Genomic DNA, 26,022 nt, shown 5'->3' on the forward strand with positions numbered 1-26,022 from the left:
AGCCACGTTTCCAACGAAATTACCCAGAACAATTTGTCTCAGGAAACTTTTCCCCCCAGACCTGTTGCTGTTGTTACGTTTCCATCGTGGTCTAAAGTACCATGAAGATTAGTCCGGTGATGTAGGACTGGACGTGACTCCAGTTCCCGCTGGATTTCGTCCTCCGCATAAGCTTATTAACCCTTTGACGAGTACGATCACACCGGTGTGATCAGTCTTGGCTGGTCCCAGGAGCGTACGATCACACCGGTGTGATTAGAACGTTCAGTGCAACACGTGATCAACTGCCAAATTCAAATGTGCGTGCTCGCTTTGGCTGGCGCTAACCTAGAGACGGACGCGCGTAGCGCTTTTCATATATCACATATATGCAGTGTTTTCAACCAAATAATAAATATAATAAATAATAAATAAATTATTAATTAATTATAATAAATATTTTTTTTTTTTTTTTTTAGGTTTCAGACATTTAAATACACATGAGTACTAACAAAACAATATATTTAGAGTTTGTAAAACACACAATGATGTCTATAGAAGCGGAAATAACCCTTTCCATTATAATTAGACGACACCTTTTATTCATAACAGATACACATTGTGAAAGTAACTTTAAAGCTTACTTTATTCTTCCCCAGTTCATCGACTCACTTACTTTCATGTATTTCGGGAGAAGTGGATGAATTAACGTGTTGTAAATCCAACAGATCCGATTCTCTGTGCGGTGCAAACTAACATGGCGGCGCCCATCGCGCATGCAGCTCAACTAACATGATCGTTATAAAGGTGTTTAAACAGCAAAACACATCCACGTGCACATATTTGGCAATCGGAATATTAGATATTTCATGCTATAGTTAACAAATTTGTGAATATTTTGAATAAAAAAGGAAAAATTAAATGAAAGCAGATAATCAGTCATTCAGCGCTGCGGTGTGTCACGTAACAAGCAATGACGCGTCACCATGGAAACCATAAAGCGATACGTTCTAAATAACGGTCGCCTTAAAAAAACTCACGCTGGGGGGTCAGCCAGAATATTTTAAACTTATGTGCGAAAGGGTTAAAGCTTGGACCTTGTGAACGGTCCATCGGTCGTAATATTTAAACTCCACTGTTGATTAGAATAGCAAACAACTCTTACTGCACACACCGCAACAGACTTTTAAAAATGGTGGTTGAAATAAAATGCTGTGTGGAGTCAACCAATCAGCATGTTCAGCACCCAAGTCCCACCCCCAAAAGTTCCTGAACTTTGAAAAAGTACTACCTCACGAGCAGGGACTTTCTGAGTGGGACATTTTTACCCAAAACTTCATTTAGACCCTAGTTCCTGTACTCGAAACACACCGAGAACCACCCCAAAGTTCCTAGTTCCTGGGGAAAGTTCCTGTGGTGGAAAAGCAGCTTATGTCTCCCATTACCATGCCCCCTTGTTTAGTCCTCATTTGTTTGATCCTCATGTGCTCTGCTCCCTGTTTATTGTGTTCCCTTCCATCAGGTATTTGCTGGTTCATTGTGTGAATTGTGTGTGTACTTTATTTGTGTGCATGTTAGTTCGCCTGTGTATACAGGCCTTATTATACACTGCTACATTTAGTCTTATTTGCCAGTCTAGTCTTATATTTATTTCCTTTTGATAATTCTATTTTTTCTTTATTCCTGTGTTTGTTAGTTTGTTAGTAAGTCTTATTTTTATGCTTTAGGTCTTTTATTTATTTTTCTCTCTAGTTCACTGCAAGGTTGCAGTCTTGTTTTTATATCATTTGTTTATATCCTTAGTTCTACCTTTAAATGTACCTGGAATCTAAATCTAAAATGTACCTCACTGCTTGGGATGGCCCATGCTGTATCTTCTGTTATTAATAAATATCAACCCCCATTCATTCTGCGTCTGGGTCCTCTCAGATGCAGAAAAATTAGCTCTTAAATGGGCCAACCTGTTGATTTTACTGCTAAATTTACTGAAATGTTTTGTCCTTTAGCTGAATATTTGTGTAACATGAACAGAGCTTCATATTTAATAATGTTGCTGATTTGCAAATTGCGAGAATGCATTGCAGCCTGAATAAATTATAGAGTTATTGGCTTTTTGTTTTGCAGTTTGAGACTTTATTTTATGCTGTTGTTGTGTTTTTGTTTTATGTCATTGCAAATGTTCTCTTTGAAGACAAAAATGTACCATTGAATTGAACAGTAACATAAAACTATTCAATTCAATGGTACAATTTATAAGTTTGTTGTTTTGCTAATGGTTCATTTACTGAACAATCTGGAGAGCTTTAAGAGAAATGCAAGGTATTGACTATTGATACACACACACACGATGAGCAATTCAGTCACTGGCAATATTTCAAAACCTAGCTTAAGAAACACTTTTACAGTTGAACATCTAGATGGCATGTTCTTGCTTAGCTCTAACACCTGCTGGATCTTAATTGCATGTAATCAGGAGTCTGACAGTACTTTCCCCCTATTTAGGGCTGTCAATTTAAATGGTTAAGATAGCAAAAGTAGATGTGACACAATAACAAAAGACACCTGCCTGCATGTTTACATAGATCAACATTTAAAAAATATCACAGACAGAAAGTAAGAATGTGTCATGTATGTTCTGTTTTGGTTTAGTTCTAGTTCCTGTACCTGTTTCCTTTGTTCTCATTTTCCTGACACTAGTTAGTTTCCTTGGTTACTGATTAATGCTGCCTTCATGTGCTGCTGGAAATTTCCAACTTCTCACTTCTGAAGTCATGATTACGAGCTTGTTGCATTCAAGTGCTTTATTGTAGGAAAGAACAGGAATCATGGAGAACATCAGGTTTATTATATTTTTTTGGGGGGGAAAATGTTATTAAATCCAAAATTATATTTAGCGTCCCGTTCATTAACAACTACATAAACATTCACTGCACTATCTAGATCGCTTACAGACCATTCTGGAATTTCTGGAATAGGCTTTTCGCTTTGTATAAAAATATGATTATTCATATAGCCATGTAGCCTACTGTATGCACTAATTTAATGACAAGACAAGGCAATGTATCTGTTGCAGAGAAAACTAATAAAGAATAGCTGTCACGGCAGCAATCGTTCTCCTCTCCGGCATATTTAAAGGCTATGGGCTACCCAACTCTGGAACTTGGGTATAAAAATTATCCCCAAACTTTCCAATGGTAAATACAACTTGAGAGGGCGTTCATGTCCAGTTTTTAACTAGGAAACTCGTATTTACGTTAATTTCGATTGCAAGTGAAGGCAGCATTAGTTACACATGTTTCTGTTGATTAGCCTCCCTTGTGTATTTAAGTCCTAAGTTTCCCCTGTCATTGTTTACTCTTGTTTGTGTTATACATGGCATGGTTGTGTTTCTTTACTCCTTGTTATCCTACTGTGTGTTTCCTAGTTGGATTTTGTTTAAAGACTGTTTGTTGTACTCCATTCATCATGCCCTCATTGCAACCAGTCTTATGTGACAGTCTTGTGTGAATGTCTAAATCTTGTCTAAATCTACCTTGAGTTTAGTGCTTTTGTCTGCTACAATAGCATAAATTTTGAATGATCATTTGGGGTATTTCTTCATCAAATATTGCACTTAATTGTGATATAAATGTATTAAATTTACCAGCATATCATGTAATTAATTTGATTGCAAGTTTTAATCCATTGACTGAAGTAACGCTTTAGATTACAGCCCGGAAAGTACTGCGTAATTAGAACGAATTTACAGCGTAACTTTTGGTAATGATAGTGTACCTATAAAGTAAGTACATGCAAGTATAGGGGGACAATATGTAAAGTTTTGGGAATAAAGAGGTAACAACCAGGAAAATAACAAATTATTTATACTGTAAGGGGTACATACTATTATGATAGACAACAATCTCACGTTTGGGAGCAATTTAGCGAGAAAGTGCACTGATTAAGTTGTTTCAAGGCAAGTAGAAAGAACTATTGCAATCTTTTTTTAATACGTGAGGAAATATACTTTTGTTTCATGTAGTTACAGGGTAAGTATGACATTGCAGGCTGTAAATTAAAGTGGTGGTTGATACATTTCATGTAGTTACAGGGTAAATAATAATAAAAGACGCAAACAATCTGATATCACTTGGAAAACTTTATTTGAAAAACTTATTTCAAAACAGATTTAAAGTTACAACACTTCTTATTCGTTTCTCTTGCTTGGCTTCCTTCTCCTCTTGTTCCTCTTCTTCTTTTTCTTTCTTTCCACTGATGACTCTTAAGAGGGAATCCCATGTCATTTGCTATTCTGTATTAAAAGAAAATACAGTACACCCGGAAATGTGCTCACCATTTATTCATCTTTTACCCTCATGCTATCTGAGATGTATACGACTTTCCTTCTTAAGATGAACACAAACAAAGGTTTTTAGAAAAATAAATAATATCTGGGAACACTTTAGAAGTCGAAGCATCAAACAGCACATACAGCAATAACTACAGTAATCCATACGACCCCAATAGATGAATCAATGTCTTGAAACGATACGTATTTGTAAGAAAAATACCAACTATTTTAAAATGTTAAACTTTCGACCAACTGTCACCTGCGCGTGCATGAGAGGATTGAGAGTTCATGGCATGCTTGATATAACTTGAAGCGTGACATAAGCGTGCCGCACGTATTAAAAAAGATTGCAATAGTTCTTTCTAGCCTTGAAACAACTTAATCAGTGCACTTTCTCGCTAAATTGCTCCCAAACGTACGACTGTTGTCTATCATAATAGTATAAGTACCCCTTAGTTCTAAAATACTTAAAGTAAAAATAATTTGTTATTTTCCTGGTTGTTACCCCTTTATTCCCAAGACTTTACATATTGTTCACCCTATACTTACATGTACTTACTTTATAGGTACACTATAATTATAGAAAGTTATGCTGTAAATTCGTTGTAATTACGCAGTACTTTCCGGGCTGTAATCTAAAGCATTACCGTTTATTTCACTATTGACTAGTTCACTCAATTTATGAGAACATTTTTGATTTGTAATTCTAATTTTAATTATCAGCCAGGCATTTCAAACAGGAGTTTGTTTCTTTGTTATTGTTGTGGTTCATTCACATTCATTTATTCAAAGTTCTGCTCTGTCAATTCAGCCACCATTGTGCAAGTCCACACTTATCTCTCTCAGACACAAACACACACGCGCAACACTCACATTTTATTGCTGTGTGTGTGTGAAGTGATTTCAGTGGCCTTTATCTGATCAAATGCAGAGTTTCATCAGATTATCTCTCTGATATTCATGCACTATAAATGTGTGATATGCTTTTATAAACATTTGCAGTGTAGAGCTCAGTATGACAGTGTGGCATCAGTATTAACATTCTAGTGTGTTATTATCCTATGGAGTCAAGTCCTTGGTGTGAACCAGACTTGACAAATAGAAAAATAACAAAATCAATGATACAAACTTCATCAAATATGAGACAAATTCAAATTCTGCTGTAAAGCAGCAAAATGCTGGGTTAAAAACAACCCAAGTTGGGTTGAAAATGGACAAACCCAGCGGTTGGGTTAAATGTTTGCCCAACCTGCTGGGTAGTTTTATTTAAACCAACCATTGTTGGTAACACTTTATAATAACTGCACACTATGAAGCATTAGTTAAGCATTAGTTAATAGTTAATTCATCACTTATAAAGCATTAATAGACATTAGTAAGTAGTTTATAAATACAGCTATAATTGCTTTATTCTTGATTTATAAGCATATCTATAATGTGTTTAATAATTGTATTTTCATACTTTATTAATAATCAATTTATCATTTCTAAATTAAGTATTACATTATTTACAAACCAGTTATTTAGGAGTTGTCAGTAGTTCATTTAGGAAGTGTAAGTAAATGATTAATAAACTATTTAAACATTCATTTATACATCTTATTACTTAGACACATAGTAATAGTTACTTAGTGTGTTAGTAAATGTTTTATTAACACATATTCCTACTGCAATTCATGATTAATTCAGGTAGTTATAAAACATTTAGAAGTTGTCAGTTAACTATGTTTGTGAGCTCATCTAAAGTGAGGACTATTTATGCTTTGTAAAGCTTTTATAAATGAGATTTAAAGGTTCAGTGATCTTCTGCACTGCTGTTCTCTAATGTTTTAAAGTTAGTACCGAGGTAGTTTTGACACTAGGAATATGTTAATAAAGCATTTATTAACACACTCAGTAAATATTAAGATGAAGATAATAAGATGCATAAATGTACATTTAAATATTTTATTAATCATTTACTTACACTTCCTAAATGATCTTATGAACCACTGACAACTCCTAAATTACTGGTTTGTGAATAATGTAATACATAATTTAGAAATGATAAATTGATCATTAATAAAGTATGAAAATACAATTATTAAACTCATTATAGATATGCTTATAAATCAAGAACAAAGCATTTATAGCTGTATTTATAAATGGCTTACTAATGTCTATTAATGTTTTATAAATGATGAATTGACTAAGGCATTGGATACTATACCATAGAACAGTGAGAACAGTCATCAGTTTTGGAGGTAAAATGTTCTTGACAGTCACTTGTGATAAATATTTCGTTGAATGGTTCTAGTTTTCCCCTTTTTATTTTTGTATGAGAAGTTATTTAGTTTGCTTTGACTAGGCTATTACTATTTTAATTAATTTAATATAAACGTGCGACTAAGCTATTTAAGGTGCTCTAAGCAATCCTGGGTGGAGTAACTTCCTGTTGACCTTCAAAGTGTTGTCAAACAAAACAGGCTAGCTAGACCGCTCCACTTTAAAAAAAAAAAAAAAAAAATTATTTAATTTGTTGCTTTTATTATCAACTTATTAATTAGATATAAATATAACACACAACCTGTATATATTATTGAAAATTTGTGGGGGTGCTTTGGTCTTTCTTGGGGGTGCTGAAGCACCTGCTAGCCCCTCCCTAGAGCCGCCCATGTTTTTGTTGTTGTTTTTTTTGTGCTTGTTTATAAATTTCTATGTATTTATTTTGTTTCTTCGGTATTATTTACCCAGAGGTGCTACGTTGCCTCTTTATGCGCGCATTAAATATCAAAGAGCGATAGCACAAATAGAGTGCACGCTAGTGAGTGAATGAAACAACTAGACAAAGATATGGGGTTAATATTTTTATTTAATTTTGTTTTGAATAGAGTACCTCAGGGATGACACATTTTTGTAGGCAAAACCCGGAAGCGAGTTCCAACGCCGTAAAGTCTATGGGTTTTTTGAATGGGTTTTTGCTAAATCGCCTGAAATAAGGTCTGTGGTTAACAAAGCCTCTAAATATTTTCACGTTTTGATCTATGACATAAATCACACCAGTTATATCCCGCTTCTGATTTTTAAACCTTTACTGTGTCTTAAAAATGGCGGTTGCTAACAAATTGCTAAAAGGGACTACTTCCTTTGGCGGGGACTTTATACGTCATCATAACAAACAGGACATTTGGACTGCATTTCTCATGAAAAAGTGGATAAGTATTCACACACAGCACAGATCATAATCATCGAGCATGTTTTTAAATAACGTTGTTTTTTAAATACAGTTTGAGGAAGCTTGGTGGTGACGACATTGATCCGCGACCATGGTGTGCTGTAGTCCATTTATAGCCTACTGTTAGCTTTTTATATCTGACCACTTTATTTAGGCTTCAAAATGTATTTGTTGTTTTATCTTGTAAAGATTATCTTGATAGACAAAACGTGTAAGTGTCATAACCTTTTGTTAAACAGCTTATTTTCTGCGATTTTCCAAAAGTCTATGGGAAAAATGCATAGGCTTTCAACCGAGGGAACCCGTGCGCCGCTAACTTCCGGGTTGGCCTACAAAAACGCGTCATCCCTGATGCACTCTATGATTGTGTATCTTGCCCGTGGTCCGCAGGGATCCATAGCTGCAGGAGCAAAGGCCTGTTATTAAAAGTGCGCAATTCTCGATGTCCTTTATATCCTTTGCCAGGAGTTATGGGAAATGTAGGTTTAGGGACCATATGGGTTTGGATTGCTTGTTAATTTGAATGTGTTGTGTATAAAGTACATTTTTGTGCGTTCAAGCTTATTTCATTATTGCTTTATGGTGAGATGTGATTCCATATGTTTATATATATATATATATATATATATATATATATATATAGGTGGAAATGGGCAACGCGGGGGCACGGCGTCCGGGGAGTGAATTTCGAGGGGGGACAGCGTTCCAGTTCAAATTGGTTCGATTTTTTTAGGGAAATGAAGGGATTTCTGTATTTTATTCTCTCAATAGCCTACGAAAATGATACTAGTTCAGCACAGAACATAGCACAATAAAACTGCATGATTAATCATTAAAAGATCGCGATCTGGATTCAAACACACACACGATCTTACTAAGTGCTCGAAGTGGGCCGCACCGGCACTTCTAGCTATATTTTAATCTGTAGCGTACCCTCGTTTTTCTTGCGTACCGGCGCTTCTCACATGTTGAAGGTACTCTAAACCTCACACCGAAACTTAGAATCAGGCTGTTAATTAACTGTATACATCGCGCAGTCGGAGCTTTTGAGTGGCGCGCGTTCACCAGCGCGCTCCAAAAGTCTAAGATTTGCGCGTGCCGTTCCTATGATAACATGTGCAACCCTTTTGAATTCTACTGAGAATGTAGTAAAACGCTATGGAGAAAGTCAAACATGATATAAAAACTGATGAAAAGAGGGGGAAACATGATGATGATCCTGCAAGCTTTTTAAACTTCTCATGACCACCTTTACTAGAATTTATCACGTTCTATTCTATTTGAAGAGTTAATTTGCAAAAACCGATAAACGCCATTTAAATAAATAAATAAATTAATTAATTAAAAAAAAAGTGCTGTGCATTATTATCCATATATAGCACGTTCTGTACCCTAAATCCATTTTGTCAGAAAAGCCAGTTTTGTCCATTGTCAGGCATCGCAAGTTCGCGTTTTACAGCAGAAGCCGATAAGCGCCCTTGTTTGTGTACAGAAACCGATAAGTCCGTTTACGCGAATCAGCGCACAGTATTCAGGTCAGGTGACAAGGCTTCTAGTCACTTCAAAAAGACGCGCTAGCTGAGGGAAGTTTTGTCAAAGCTGACTAAAAGTGATCGAGGATTTATAATTTCAACTCCTGTAAGTCCTTGTACACCTTGTATACACGTCTTACATGCTGAAAAATTGGTGTCCTTTTGCTTGCGTGTGTGTGTGGCATAAGCAGATAACTCCACGGCACTTGTGTGCCGATCTGTTTGTTTGTGTGTGTGTGTGTGTGTGTGTGCGCGCGCGCGCGCGTTTGTGTGCACATGTGTGTTTGAGTGTGTTTTAAATGCAATTACTTGGGTTTTGTTTAACTATGAAACATGAAATGTGGAGTTATCTGCTTTTGCCAAAAAACGACTGTTGGAGTTATCTGCTTTTGCTAGATTTTTAATTTACCTGTATTTTTTAAAGTTATTATTACTTAATCAAAACAACCCAACTGCAGTTTGATTGATATTACTTGGAATGCATAATAAAAAAACATGATTTGTGAGAATTCATAAAAATTGAGTTATCTGTTTTTGCAAAAACTCTTCATTTATTGTGCTACATTTTAACTAACTTGTTGAATAATTTATAATCTGTTAAGGGAATAGATTTTAAAAAAGACAGAAAAAAGTTAACATTGTCCTAAACATGCAATCAATAGTCTACCTGTATTATATCCTTTTTGTAACAAATGCTATGGTTAAACAATTACAAGAACTACTTTTTCATAAGGCCAAGTAAGTTAGAATCAAGAGCTTAAAAGTATGGACCTTTTTGAATTATTGACTAAACATTGGTTTTTCCTTATGTGTAAAATGTGTTCTGCTAATATGACAGATGTGCCCATTAGGAACAAAACCTGGCTGTATTCCAAGAAATGACAAGAAATTAACATGTTCAGTATCAGAGCATTTTAAGTAAAGACAGTTTGGCTTCCCATGGCACTTTGTAAACAAGTGATTGTTAACTATAGGCTGTTGCTTTATTGCAGCTTCCTTTTCCATTAAAACTGGATTCCCCTTTAAATGTGTTTAATAATTGTTTATTTTCAAAGTATACTAAACTGAGCATCCAAAACATTCAGTTTTCTTTAACCTGAGGACAAATCTATTTAAAATGTTTGTGACCTGTTCAATTCAGTATGCACCACAAATGCAAATTCCTATAGTATAATGTATATTTAATTTGGCTAAAATCAAATAGGTAACTTTCTCCAAGATTCTGCTGAATGAACATGTTTGTGCCACACACAATTCATAAATGTTGCTCATTGACCTTTCATGTGCCTGCTTGATAATAAAAAAATTGTTTGGAGGAAACATGAAATAGACCTGTTTAATGTTATTATAGATAATATAATATTTTATATTTAAATACATCTGAAAAGTCATTCAAAGTAAAAAAACAAAAAACAAATATAAATAAAAAAATAATAAAAATCTTCGCAATTAGAGTCCCCCCAGTGAATCTCAGCCATTTCCAGCCATATATATATATATATATATATATATATATATATATACATACATATATATGCAGTGCCCTCCATAAGTACTGGGACAGTAAAGACAAAATTGCTTTGTTAGCTGTAGTGTCAAGACCGTTATAAATATGATTAAAAGATTAATATGAGGCAGAAGTACAGAATGTCACATTTTATTATTGACTGTTTCAACACAAAATGTTTTACCAACTAAGTACAGAACGTTTAGAGTTTTATCCCTCTGCCTAATATGAGCATAACTATTGGGCCAGTTTAACTTAAAGTAATTGTAAAAGTGTAAAAGCTAATATTTAATTGTAAATCCCTTGCAAGCAATCACAGGAGCGAGTCTGTGACTTATAGACATCACGTGATGTTTCACACTTTAAAATGCTTTTCCAGGCCTATAATACAGCCATTTTCAACTGTTGCTTGTTTTGGGGAGTTTGGGGAGTTTCATATGGTAAAATGCTTGTTCAATAGGATCTGGAGACTGACTTGGTCAATCTAAGACCCCAAAATTTCTTTACCATGATAATCTTGATGGAGTTGGCAGTATAGTGTTTTGGGTCATTGTCCTGTTGCCATATAAAGCACTTCCCAGTGAGTCTGGTGGCATTTTCTTCTCTACACTGGTAGGCAAGATTCTTTTGTACACTTCTGAATTCATTCTTCTGCTGCCATCATTGAATAAGTCATCAATAAAGATGAGTGAGCCTGTTCCCGAGGCAGACATGCATGCCCATGACATGACACCTCCACCATGCTTTCCAGATGAGATTGTATGCTTTGGATCATTTGCAGTTTCTTGTTTTCTCCACACTTTTGCTTTCCCACTTTGATAAAGGTTAAACTTTGTCTCATCTGTCCATAAAATTCTGTTATAAAACTCTATTGGCTCATCTCTGTGTGTTTTTGCAAATTGAAATTGGCTTTCCTATTTTTGGAACTGATCAGATGTTTATCTTGCTGTGTAGCCTCTGTAATTCTGTTGGTGAAGTCTCCTGCAAACAGCAAATTGTGAGACCATCACCCCAGATATCTGGAGGTTGCCGGTGATTTTTCTGACAGTTATTTTATATATTTTTATATAGCCCTTGTCATTTGTCTATCATCAACTGTTGTTGATTTTCTCAGCTGACCAGGGATGCGTTTCTCAAAAGCATCGTTATCTAACTAACATCGCAAGTTCCGTCGTTACTTGCATAGTTCAATGATTTGGTGTTTCCAGAAGCCATAGTTCAAATGAATATTCACAAACTGCATCGCAAACTTGTGTGGTTGGAACTTTGATCTCAAACGGATTCATTTAAAGAAGTTATTACTCCACCACCTGCGTGACGTCATTCACCAACGTGGTTGAATGACAGGTTTACGACAATACGGTTTTGGGAAACAGTCGTGACTAGCTAGTTGATTTGTTCAACGATGCATCGTACTATGGTAGTTCAGCAGCGAGTTGCATCGTTGTTCGGGAAACGCACCCCTGGTCGTTGTCAGTTGCTGAAGCTTGCCAGTGGTATCTATCTTTTTCAGTACATTCCAAACTGGACATTCCAAGTCAATCTCCAGATTTAAATCCTATTGAACAAGCATTTCACCAGCTGAAGAGGAGACTAAAGGCAGAAACTCCCCAAAGCAAGCAACCGTTGAAAATGGCTGCATTAAAGGCCTGGAAAAGCATTTCAAAGTGTGAAACCAAGAGTCTGGTGATGTCTATGGGTCACAGACTCCTGTGATTGCTTGCAAGGGATTTACAATTAAATATTATCTTTTACACTTTTACATTTACTTTAAGTTAAACTGTCCCAATACTTATTCTCACATTAGGCAGAGGGATAAAACTCTAATAGTGCTGTACTTCTTAGTTGGTAAAACATTTTGTGTTGAAACAGTCAATAATAAAATGTGACCTTCTGTTTTTACTGTCTTTTTTTATTTTTTTTTTTTATTTTGTCTTTACTTTTGTCTTCACTTTAGACAGGTGAAGTGAATAACACTGATTATCTCTTCATCACAGCACCTGTTAGTGGGTGGGATATATTAGCTAGCAAGTGAACATTTTGTCCTCAAAGTTGATGCATTAGAAGCAGGAAAAATGGGCAAGCGTAAGTGTAGTACACTTAAGTTCGTAGTTGAGGGAAGGAAGAGGTCAGGGTCGACGAACAACTGCTGACTGAGCCTTTATTAACTTTCAAAAAGGTTCAACAGAAAGTCTGTGCAACGCACAACAACAAAAATAAACAATCCACAAAGGGCTTCACTCCAGGTTCGGTATACACCATCCACAAGGGCTTCTCTCCAAGTTTGGTATACACAATCCACAAGGGCTTCACTCCAAGAACCTCGACTCGACTCAGTCAGCAGTTCCCCTCTCTCTCACACACTCCTGCTTCTCACGGCGTTTTGTCCTGTCTCCGCGCCAATCACTGGAATGAGAAACAGGTGTTCGTGATTTGTATTCAACCCACTCACTTACCAAGCGTCTCCCGCTATTCTCTCCGGTTGCAGACCTCGCTGAACCACGCCCCCCTCGCCACATACCCCCACCGCCCGACTCAGGCCGGGGAGCCGTCCGGCCTGCAGCCCCCCCCCCCCCCCCCCCCCATTTCTGGAGAGGAAATCGGCCACAGCCATCCGAACACCCGGCCTGTGGACCACCTTGAACTTAAAAGGCTGTAGAGCCAGATACCAACGAGTGATCCGCGCGTTGGTATCCTTCATGCGGTGGAGCCACTGCAGGGGAGCGTGGTCCGAAGAGAGAGTGAATTCCCGTCCCAGGAGATAATAGCGGAGGGTGAGGACGGCCCACCTGATAGCCAAACACTCTTTTTCTACGGTACTGTACTTAGCTTCTCTCTTAGAGAGCTTACGGCTAATGTACAGTACCGGCCGCTCCTCACCCTCTATCTCCTGGGACAGGACAGCACCCAGCCCCCTGTCCGACGCGTCAGTCTGCAACAGAAAAGGGAGAGAAAAGTCAGGAGAGTGAAGCAATGGCCCGCCACATAGAGCAGCCTTCACTTGGGTGAAGGCCTGCTGGCACAGCTCCGTCCACTGGACCATATCTGGAGCATCCTTTTTAGTTAGATCAGTCAACGAGCTGGTGAGGGCCGAATAATTAGCATTTCTCAAAATGCTCAAGAAGTCAATGCTGGTTCTGATAGAAAGGTGTCAGAATACACAGTGCATCGCCGTTTGTTGCGTATGGGGCTGCATAGCTGCAGACCAGTCAGGGTGCCCATGCTGACCCCTGTCCACCGCCGAAAGCACCAACAGTGAGCATTAGAACTGGACCACAGAGCAATAGAAGAAGGTGGCCTTGTCTGACAAATCTCATTTTCTTTTACATCACGTGGATTGCCGGGTGCGTGTGCGCCGCTTGGGGAACACATGGCACCAGGATGCACTATGGGAAGAAGACAAGCCGGCGGAGGCAGTGTGATGCTTTGGGCAATATTCTGCTGGGAAACCTTGGGTCCATGCCATCCATGTGGATGTTACTTTGACGCGTACCACCTACCTAAGCATTGTTGCAGACCATGTACACCCTTTCATAGAAACGGGTGGCTGTGGCCTCTTTCAGCAGGATAATGTGCCCTGCCACAAATCAAAAATGGTTCAGGAATGGTTTGAGGAGCACAACAATGAGTTTGAAGTGTTGACTTGGCCTCCAAATTCCCCAGATCCCAATCCAATCAAGCATCTGTGGGATGTGCTGAACTAACAAGTCCGCTCCATGGAGGCCCACCTCGCAACTTACAGGACTTAAAGGATCTGCTGCTAACATCTTTGTGCCACATACCACAGCACACCTTCAGGGGTCTAGTGGAGTCCATGCATCGATGGGTCAAGGCTGTTTTGGCAGCAAAAGGGGGACCAGGGGGATGTGTGAGACCCCTGTAATTACAAAATGGTTCAGTCTGTTTTGTTAAAAGGACTTCATTTTCTTTAAAAGCTGTTATAATAATGACAATTATTATTTTGGTGAGTTTAGAATTTAATACATTTCTCATAATGTAAAAATTGTTATTACATTATGAGCTCAAGATTGTATTATGTTTGGAGAAAATTATTACATTATGGACATTTTATTACAACAATAATGTAATACTTATTACACATTATATGCAGTTTTTACATTATGTGTAGTTATTACATTATGAGTTGCTACATTGCTGTTACAGCAAATGAAAATGCAAAATAATATTTGCTGGTACACAATGTATATCTGAACATGATTAAGGATCCATATACATATCAAACATGTTACTGCCTTTTCTTTTTTTTTTAAATGAAGAATTGTGCCTTGTAGCATGAAGAAAATTATGTAAAATGTGTTCACGCTTACTGTTGTTTGCTGCTAAGTGTTCACACTCAACAGCATTTTGCAACTATAAATTGCCATCATCTCCCACTGATAACTGCAAATTTGTCACTGTTCATTTGAATAAAGTTAAATTATTTTGCTTCAAAACCTGGCCAACTCTACTTGAAAGTGAAATATGCTTTCATGCTGTCAGTGCACACAACCCTTTAGATGAAAGAATTAAAGCATATGTAGTAACAGTATTAGTTTTAATAGAAGTTCAACAAAAATACATCCAGTACAAACTGAATGTGCAAGTACATCAGCTTTAAATTAAAACGCTTTAAATTTCATGTTGACCATGAAATCCTGATCTCACGTTTGGAGCAGTGGGTGGGCATCATGGGCATAGCGCTCGAATGGTTTAGGTCCTACTTTGAAGGTCGGACTTTCTGTGTCAGCTGTGGTGACTCTGAGTTCTCCTCTGCCCCTCTCTCTTGTGGGGTTCCACAGGGCTCAGTTTTAGGCCCTCTTCTCTTCTCTCTGTATTTGCTCCCGCTAGGTTCAATCAGGAAGCACGGCATGTCTTTCCATTTTTACGCAGACGATAGCCAGAATTATGTGCCTCTTAAAAAAGAACAACACTGTCAGACCGTTACTCGATTGTCTTGACGATATACAGACCTGGATGTCTCTTAACTTTTTAAGTTTTAATGTAAAAAAGACAGAGGTGATGGTTTTTGGTGGCACCATTGGGACCCCTTCTGTTGATCTGGGGGCCTTGGCCCAGTACAACAAACCAACCATTACTAACCTAGGGGTTAAAATCGACTCTGACCCTTGACAGTCAGATCAGGGCAGTCGTTAAAGCAGAACTAAGTTATTTTTTTTATCTTCATAAATAGTTTTCTAAGTCCTTACGATGGTTAATTGACTTGTAGTGGTGTGTTTGAGGCGAGCACTAACCCCCTCTGGCACGTCTACGCCAAAAAACAGCACTTGCAAGTTGAGCTGCGCCGACCCGACACAATCTCGCCTCATGTTCACGTTCACGTGAGAATGACAAAATGCTTTACGGTAATTCAAAAACAATGTATATATTATGACTTTATAAGACAATTTTTAAAAATTACCCACCTCCATCAAGATTTCTTGTACTGTATTTGGAAAACTACTGCGCTAGTGAGCGTTGTAGTTGTTGTAGTCCAGAGCTGTGCTTGGAGTATTTACGACAGTGTGATTCACTGAAGGAACCAGTAGGGGGAGCTTTGCAAATCTTACTGAGTTCCGCTTTAAATCTAGCTTTTTTAGGTTCAAAATCTAGGTTCTAAACGCTGCAGCACGGCTGTTAACTGGAACACGCAAATACGAGCAAATTTCCCCTATTTTAGCCTCACTTCACTTGCTGCCCATCCATTTTAGGATCCATTTTAAAATTCTCTTATTTGTTTTTAAATCTTTAAATGTTCTTACCCCACTCTACATTTCGGAGCTGTTACACCCTTATACACACACCCATTCTCTCAGGTCAGCTGATCAACTACTCCTGAATGTGCCCAAAACAAAACTTAAGCTCAGAAGGGACCGTGCCTTTGCTGTGGCAGCTCCTAAACTGTGGAATGATCTGCCTCTGCCCATTAGACAGGCCTTTTCATTGTCTTCTTTTAAGTAACTTCTTAAAACCCACCTTTTCTCTTTGGCCTTTGACTCTTGATTTTGACATTTGTTTCTTAATTTGTTTTATTTGTATTCTATGTCTTGTATGAGTTGGGTATTTTATGTTATATATTCTTCTGTACAGCACTTTGGTCTACTTCGGTTGTTTTAAAGTGCTCTATAAATGAGCATAGAATGATTAATATTCCAGTAATTGGTTTGAACTTTTTTTAATTATAAGCCCTAGGTCATCAGCCCTGCTCCTGGAGGCCCACTGTCCTGCAGAGTTCAGCGTCAACCCTAATCATACACATCTGAACCAGCTCATCAAGCTCTTCAGGATCATTTGAAATCACAGCAGGACTGAAGACCTATAAGCAGTGGGAATCCTATTCAAAGATAGAATGGTTGCATGTGTTAATTCATGAGGCGCATGACAAATTGAAGGAGCTGACAGGACTCACATCTGATATTGTAAAAACATTTGCTTGTTTTGCTGCCTGATATGAACAGCCTGCAGTTTGCCAAGCAGGTCTGTTAAAATGTGGTAAACCTGGACAAACCAGAAATCACTTCATAACTATTCCAAACTTTTGCAAACTTTTCCTTGACTTCAACTCGGCTTTCCGTACAGTCAACCAACTCGGTTTTAGAACAATCCTCCTTTCATGTGTCACTAGGTGCTAGATTTCAGAAGACACAGAACAGATTCTATATTTACATTTATTCATTTTGCAGATGCTTTTATCCAAAGCAACTTACAAATGAGGAATACAGCAAGTGATTCAACATAAAGACGCAAATAAACACAAGAAGTGCTCATAATATGAAGTTTCAATCATTGCTTAGAGTAGCACAAACTAGAATAGAAGAGATGAGTTTTCTGCTGTCTTTTGAATTCCACCAGTAAGGAACAGTAAACAAAAATGTTTTGGAGAGTGATTTTGTGCCTCTCTGTGATGGTACCACGAGCCGTTGCTCACTTACCAATCACAGGCTTCTGGTAGGGATGTAGACTCGTAAGAGCGAGTGGAAGTAGGAGGGTGCTGAGCCTGTGGTAGATCTGTAAGCAAGCATCAATGCCTTGAACTTGATGCGAGCAGCATGTGGTAGCCAGTGCAGAGAGATGAAGAGAGGTGTGACGTGGGCCCTTTGAAGAAAATATGTGCAGCAGCATTCTGTATCATTTGAAGAGGTTATGATTGCACATGACGGAAGTCCAGTCAGAAGAGCATTTCAGTAATCAAGCCTAGAAATGACCAGGGATTGGATGAGAAGTTGTGTTGCTTGCTGAGTTAGGAAAGGCCTGATCTTCCTGATGTTGCGTAGTGCAAACCTGCATGACCGAGCTGTCTTTGCATGTGGTCTTTGAAGGTCAGCTGGTCAAGATTATTCCAATTTTTCTGACCGACCTAGATGGGGAAATTGATGATGAACCTAGCAGGATGGTGAAATCGTGCTGTAGAGTCAGATTGGCAGGGAGGACAAGAAGATCAGTCTTTGCCAGGTTGAGCTGCAGGTGATGTTCTTTCATCCATGCCGAGATGTCTGCCAGACAGCTTGAGATTCGTGCAGCTACTGCTGGATCATGTGGCTGAAATGAAAGCTAGATCTGTGTCATCAGCATAGCAATGGTATGAGAAACCATGTGTCTGTATGATGGTTCCCAGTGATGTAGTGTACATGGAAGAGAGGAGGGGTCAAAGAACTGAACCCTGAGGAAACCCCCATTATCAGTTGATGTGCTTTGGATACATCCCCCCTCCAGGCAACCCTGAAAGACCTGTGAGATAAGATTCAAACCAGTGAAGTGGAGTTCCGATGATGCCCATTGATGAGAGGGTGGACAGAAGGATCTCATGATACAGTGTCGAAGGCAGCAGATAGATCCAGCAGAATGAGAACTGATGATTTGGAATCAGCTTTTGCAATCCGCAGGGCTTCAGTGACAAAACAGTAACGCAGTATCGGTTGAATGGTCATTCTTTAAACCAGATTGGTTAACGTCCAGCTGGATATTCTGTGAAAGGAAAGATGATACCTGGTTGAAAACAACACATTCAAGTGTTTTCACTAGACAGGTCTGTAACTATCTACAAGTGGCGTATTGTGGGTTTTTTAAGTAGTGGGGTTACCTGAGCCTGCTTGAATGCTGTAGGGAATATGCCAGTGCGGAGATATGTGTTGTTGATGTGTGAGTGCTGGTAAAAGTGTAGGAGCAATGGCTGGTAGAAGGTGTGAGGAGATGGGATCTAGAGGGCAGGTAGTAGGATGAATGGAGAGAAGTTTAGATACTTCTGCCTCAGTGAGGGGAGAGAAGGAAGAGAGAAGATTTCTGGCTGTGGATGTGGTTCGTCTGAGCCTTGTGTGTGTGGAGCTGAAAACTGACTGTTGATGTAGGGGTTACATTATATGCTGACAATGACCAAATGTCTCACAATATAAGAACTGATTAATGGAAGAACAATTGGTTACACTTTATTTTAAGGTGTCCATGTTACAGTGTAATTATACATTTAAGTACAGAGTAATAATAATTAACTGCATGTACTTACTATAGGGTTAGGGTTAGGATGAGAGTTTGATTTAGGATTAATTGCATGTAATTATGCATAATTTATAGTTATTACTACAGTAACTACATGTAACCTGTGTAACAATAACACTGTAAAATAAAGTGTTACCAAATTATTTGATAGAACCATATGATATTTAACAACCAAGCACCAGACTGTAAACTCATTGATAACATCAGTTAATTTCAGTGGAACAAAACACAAAATAAATAAATAAATAAAAACCACACCCAGAATCACTCGCTCTCTTCTTGCACTGTTCACATTGCACAAAACCTCACATTTAACAATCAGTTTTTATGACTGTACACAGAGACAAAGAAGAACACATAAAACAAAATTTGTGATTACATGTCTTTTAGCTTTGAGGTCATCTCTATACAAGTGTATTTCCAAAAGTTGACTAAATAAACAAGCAGCAAATATATTTCAGCAAATATATTTTTGCTAAGTTATGCAATATGTGTACATTTTTCCAGCAAAACGGGCAAAAAATATTGATGACTCATCTTGCACTCACGGGTATATTCACATTTGTTGTCCAATAAAATGCTCTCTAGAATGAGAATGTCTTTTGGTTCTGCTTCTGATTAGCAATAGCAATTACTCTTGTGTATTTGCAAAAACTCAAAAATTTCCTTTCTCAACCACCAACTGCTAGAGGGAAGTGGATGGAATTAACCCATTTTGAAAATGTCTTCACTGCTTTTGTCCATGTTACAAGAGTGGTTTTACAGAATTATGACACACTAAACAAATTTTGAAAAAAAAAAAAAAAAAAAAAGTTCCATTATTTATTTATTTTTTGTCCATACAATGAAATTTATTGGGGTCCAATGTTGTTTGGACTGCAACATCTTCTCTTGTAGTCCACAGTAGAAAGAAATAGATACAGGTTTAGAACAACATGAAAGTGAGTAAATGATGACAATGTTTATTTCGGGGTCTGTCTTTAAATATTTAATTTAGCACTCTCACATTCTGGTTAGTTCAAATCTAACGCAGGTGTTCTCATGAATTGGCCAGAGCATGAGTGTGTCCAGCATAATGAAACAAATGGCGGCAACATGCTTTGAACAGGGCGATTCTCTTGACAAACTAGTTTTCTTGGAGAATAAAAAACAGTTTCTTGCGTGTTGTGATGGTTTAGCACGATGACCTTGTTTGGTCTTGGTTTACTCACAGTGAGCAATCACATTCATGCATACTCAGTAAAATGAACAGCTCTCACAAGGATTTAATAGCACAGAACCTCAGTAAAATACATAAAACTAAAATAAATAAATAAATTGTAACAGTGGCAAATTAACATCCTTCTTGAGTCTTACTATTCAGACAGCAACGCTGCACTTTAAATGGAGTATATTTGCAAGAGGAGACCTGAGATGAACAAGTATGATCCCAACGCTTGAGTCATTTCTCATTTCACTAAAGCTCTTCTAGGCTCATCGCTTCAAACTGCCAGGGAAAAATCAGTAGCTTATTGCTCAAAATTGTCCATCTTGTGAATCTGCAATACAGGATGATGAGGCAACATATGAAGTGACTATTGACCAGGTTCAGAGATTGTGTGTAGAATCACCAAAATGTAAAGTAGTTTTTTTTTTTTTTTTTTTTTGGCAAACCTTTATTTTCATGCATCAGGATCCCTTGAAAGCAAGGGTCTGCGCTGTTGATAGGTCCTCATCCAACCCTGGACCACCTGGAAATACAAATGTAACAAATTTACATATGCCCACCCACATATGGTCTTCATTGGCTGCCAGAAAATGTATAGAGTAGCCCATGCCCAAACAAACACTTTAGTTGTAGCAGAGACTGGAAGAGTTTAGTTCATGTTGAGAAGACACTGTTTTCTGCACTGCCAAAGCAAATCCACTTTGATGCACTTCAAAAAGATGAGGATTCGTGCTGGAATTGATACAATAAAACCGACGCCAATGTTACTGTTCATATCACTGTGTATCATGTGCTGAGGAAGAGCTGAAATTCAGATATGGTAATGGGCGTTTCGGTTCTGACACACTGTCAGTTGACCAATCACAACAGACTGTCCATCTGACCAATCAGAGCAGAATAGACCAATCACAACCAGAGTTGGGTATAAGCGCATTACAAAGTAACCGTTACTGTATTCTAATTACTTTTCCCGATAACGGCAGTAATGTAATGCATTACATTTTAAATGCATTTTTATGTAATTTGATTAACAGTTACTGATGTCAATAAAATTACGTTACTTGTTGTATAATAAAAAATATTAGGTAAAATGCATTTCTAAAAGAAATCACGTTTGGCACAGATGCATCATTTGATGAGCATGCGCTTCAATGAATCACCGGAGAACGAGTGCTAAAATGGACGGAGAGGAGTGTGTTAGTAATCTGATTACTTTTTACATGCAGTAATCAGTAATGTAATCAAATTACAATTTTAATGTAGTAATTTGTAATTTGTATTGGATTACTTTTTTTGAGTAATTTACCCAACACTGTTCACAACAGACTAGGCCATCTGACCAATCAGAGCACAGTAGGCTCTCGGAAAGGAGGGGCTTAGAGAGGCAGAATCCTTTATTGAACCCTTTAGACACTGTGGCTGCATTTAAAGGTGCCCTAGAACGTTCTTTCACAAGATGTAATATAAGTCTAAGGTGTCCCCTGAATGTGTCTGTGAAGTTTCAGCTCAAAATACCCCATAGATTTTTTTTTTTATAAATTTTTTTTAACTGCCTATTTTGGGGCATCAACTATGCACCGATTCAGGCTGCGGCACCCTTTGAATCCTTCGCACTCCCTGTCCCCCTGAGCTCTCAACTATAATACAGTGCCATATACAAAGTTCACACAGCTAATATAACCCTCGAATGGATCTTTACAAGATGTTCGTCATGCATGCTGCATGTACTGCAATACATTACACACTGTTGGATAGATTTATAAAGAATGAAGTTGTGTTTGTGAATTATACAGACTGCAAGTGTTTAAAGGGTCATGAAACCCCCCTGGTCGTTCACACCTCTGAGCTGGAAAAAGTCTGTTAAAATGGGCGTGTAAAGCTCTGGAAAAGTGGGAGTGTAGAGGGGGAGAAGAGGGGAGAGAACAACCAATGAAGCACAGACATAGAACACACTCATTATACAGAATAATGAATACTAATATATGAGCACGGAGAATATGACAACAAACTCAGGGCTAATAATAGGCTACTTTGATTATGTTTACGAGCATTGCAGTCTCAAAATCAGTCTTTTGTCTATTAGAATAATTCGTGTCGTCGCGTTCAGATAGGCTACACCACTGTATCAGTGTCCAGTTTGCACATATAATTCATTTGAAGAAGACTTGATGAAATATGTGTGCATAACTACACCGTGCTGGTTAATGTTTGGTGCAGGAGAATGTGTGAAATAAAAACTTTAAACACGGATACTTTATTCTGTATGAGCTATGTACCACGTGGCTAGTGTTATTAAACTCATCGCGGAGCTCTGCGCTGAAACCGATCATATGCGTGCTCCGCGTCTATATCATAATAACAGTCGTATTTTTCATGTGTTCGTATTCAAATCCAGTTCTGACCGCATCGCAAGCAAGATACAAACACCACACGTGCTGCTGTGCTGAAGGAAACATAGCCTACGGCTCGCGTGTTTGAACGCAGCTAGAGCAGGCAGAGGTGAATGAGCCGCACTTTTGTGACATTTGAATTCTCCGCTGTAATGCGATCTCACGCGAATATATTTTCCAATTGTGCTGGTAGATTACAGCAAAACAATCCACATGCACACAAACCTCTGCTCTGGTCGCGTCGTAGGAAAACACATTGTGTTGTAGCACTGAGGAAACGAACACCAACGATATGTCTCTGAATGACAACAGAGACAGAGGCGAGAGAAGTGATACTTCCTCATGCATAATACCGCAATTATAATCTTATGCATACTACAGCACAGTGATTGGATTAAATGAGCTTCATGTAATGAATATATGTCAAGAATCGCTCGAAAACAGTCTACGTCAGCATGTTTCGACCAAGCCCATACTTGGGCCGAAAGTACACAATGACGTCAGATTTTGTGACGTTCGCTCTGACTGATTCAGCTTTTCAAACTGAAAGACAGAAATCGCTCTGAAAAATGCAAAAATAACTATTTTTCACTTATGAATAACATTAATGAGTACCTTTAGTGTTTTCAATGATGTGCAGCCTATACATATCTGTTTACAGCTCAAAAAAAGTGTTTTGGGGTTTCATGACCCTCTAAAATGAAAATAACGATGGCTAACGATAAATAATCTCCGTGAATACAGTAATAAATGATGGTAACTTTAACCACATTTAACAGTACATTAGCAACATGCTAACAAAACATTTAGAAAGACAGTTTAACAAATATCACTAAAAATATCATGTTATCATGGATCATGTCAGTTATTGTCGCTCCATCTGCTATTTTTCGCTATTGTTCTTGCATGCTTACCTAGTCTGATGATATTGCTGTGCACAGATCCAGATGTTAATACTGGCTGCCCTTGTGTAATGCCTTGAACAAGGGCTGGCATATGCAAATATTGGGGGCGTACATATTAATGATCCCAACTGTTATGTTGAGATTCGGTGTTCGGTGTTATGTTCGAGATTCGCCTGTTCTTCGGAGGTCTTTTAAACAAATGAGGTTTACACAAGAAGGAGGAAACAATGGTGTTTGAGACTCACTGTATGTCATGTCCATGTACTGAACTTCTTGTTATTCAACTATGCCGAGGTAAATTCAATTTTTGATTCTAGGGCACCTTTAAATCCAATTTTTTACACCCTTCCCTCACTAACTTCCCTCTGTCTCGTTCACTCAGTACGTCATTTCTTATGTTGCACGAGTACCCACTACTAACGCCCTAAGCCTTTGATCACTCTGAATCCGATATGGAGCTGGTTTATTATTTATAGTTTATTTTCCTTATATATATATTTTTTTTTTTTTTTTTTTTTTTTTGCATGAAAATTGTAAAAAAAAAAAAAAAAAAAAAAAAAACATCACACTAGGTAGAATGTTTAAATGTTTACAATTGAAAATGTTTTACAGTTTCCCTCAGACACTTAAACACAGCACATAAATATTTAATGATGTAAGCTTGGTTTAGTTTACCATTTGTTTTCTGTTGCTAAACAACTTGCTGTAAAATACTGCATTGTCATTTGCAATGCAGGTGCAAAATACTTTCTACATTTCTAAAAGTAACTAAATAAATACTGAATTAAACATATTATTAATCACTCTTTCTGTTTCATGGATTCAGAAACTTTACTGAAGCTATCTGTTATGTAACAAAGGTGATAACACTTGAATTAAGAGGAGAATCTGAACACGGGTTTTAAGATTTAGGCCAGGTGACCAGATATCAGATACATTTATTTAAAACTACATTTTTAATTGAATTCCAAATATGCCTTACTGTTCATAAATGTATGCTACGGAGCCCCGCACATGACATGCAAGAAAAAAATTAAATAAATCTTGCTCACAATTTACTAATTCATTTCCGAATTAGATTTACTAATTTGTTCCCGAAATAGTAAATCGTGCGCATGATTTAGCCTACAATTGTTTTTCCTGCATGTCATGTCCGGGGCTCCGTAGCATGCTGTTCACATGAAAACAACAACAACAACAACAACAACAAAAAACGGAAGTGGTTGTAAATGTTATTGTTTACAGGAGCGTTCTCTATGACTGGGTCACTTATTAGACATTTTCCCATTTACACTTAATAGTTATCCAAAGCAAACAAAGGTTTTTATTGTTTGATGAGGGAGAAAATTTGTTTTGGTTTTATAGTTGACGACAATACTAATTAACAATTAGATGCCAGTTTTTGTATGGGATAATTCCACAGTGCATTAAGTTAAGTATTCAGTATTCGGTAGATTGTTGCTGCAATTAGACAGTTCTTTGTTTGAAATCTTGAGCACAATCTCAGATGCATTTAACATTTTATTAACTTTATCATACGGGTACCAGTACCACTACTGTTCAGAAGTTTGGGGTCGGAAAGGCTCTTATGCTCATTTATTTCATTAAAAATACAGTATAAACAGTAATATTGTGAAATATTCTTACAATATAAAATAACTGTTTTCTAGTATGTGAATATATTGTAAAATATGAATTTTCAGCATCATTACTCCAGTCATCAGTGGCCATGTACACACTAGTTGTGTCCCAAATGACGTACTATACACTATGGACTTATACTCTATGTACTTATGCACTATGTACTCAACCGTGTAATGTATGAACTTTATAAGGTTTATTTTGTCATTCATTGCCTGCTGCTAGTGGATGGAATGAGCAAGCCTTCATCACCTCTTATTGTCAGGGCCTGGAACCGAGTGTGCGGTTGCATCTCGCTGCATACGAGGATTCCATCGGCCTTGAACGCTTCATCCAACTCTCCATCTGCGTCGACTCAAGTATGCAGTCGTGTATCGAAGAACACCAGGGTCAGCCACTCTCCAACATCCTCCTCCGTCGATCAGAACCTGTCAGCCCTCCAGAACCAGCCAGCGAACCCATGCAAGTGGATTCATCCCGACTCTCTCCCGCTGAACGTCAACGCTGGCTGACCCTGAATCTCTGCTTGTATTGTGGTGCTCCTGGGCATGTCAGATCTGCATGTCCCACCCGTCCTCTTTGTCCCATGGTGAGTGGTATCATTTCCTCCATTAAGAGGATGAAACCACTCACTACTGTTGTAAACCTTACTGCTGCTGATGTATCTATTCCAGTGGCGGCGCTACTCGATTCAGGGTCAGCAGGAAATTTCATCTCCGGCTCCCTCTGCAGACAGCTCCAGCTCAAGACCACGCCCTCTCCGACCATCTATCAAGTCCACTTCATCACGGGAAAACCCCTAAGCCGAAGAAAGATCAGTCGGTGTG

General features: G+C 38.0%; 1 protein-coding gene and 1 long non-coding RNA gene across 2 annotated transcripts in view; both read right to left on the reverse strand.

Moving 5' to 3' along the window:
- The window catches only part of LOC125242987 (gastrula zinc finger protein XlCGF26.1-like), a 204,154-nt gene that overhangs the window by 170,734 nt on the left and 7,398 nt on the right, over positions 1-26,022 (reverse strand). The gene's annotated exons all lie outside the window — the stretch shown is intronic.
- LOC125243763 lies at positions 17,210-20,815 on the reverse strand. The gene is made up of 3 exons (XR_007179116.1): positions 20,706-20,815; positions 18,640-20,590; positions 17,210-18,524 (listed from the first exon to the last, which is right to left on the reverse strand). It is a non-coding gene; the product is annotated as an uncharacterized LOC125243763 (long non-coding RNA).

This window comes from Megalobrama amblycephala, linkage group LG1 (genome assembly GCF_018812025.1).
Source record: "Megalobrama amblycephala isolate DHTTF-2021 linkage group LG1, ASM1881202v1, whole genome shotgun sequence".
NCBI classification, from domain to species: domain Eukaryota; kingdom Metazoa; phylum Chordata; class Actinopteri; order Cypriniformes; family Xenocyprididae; genus Megalobrama; species Megalobrama amblycephala.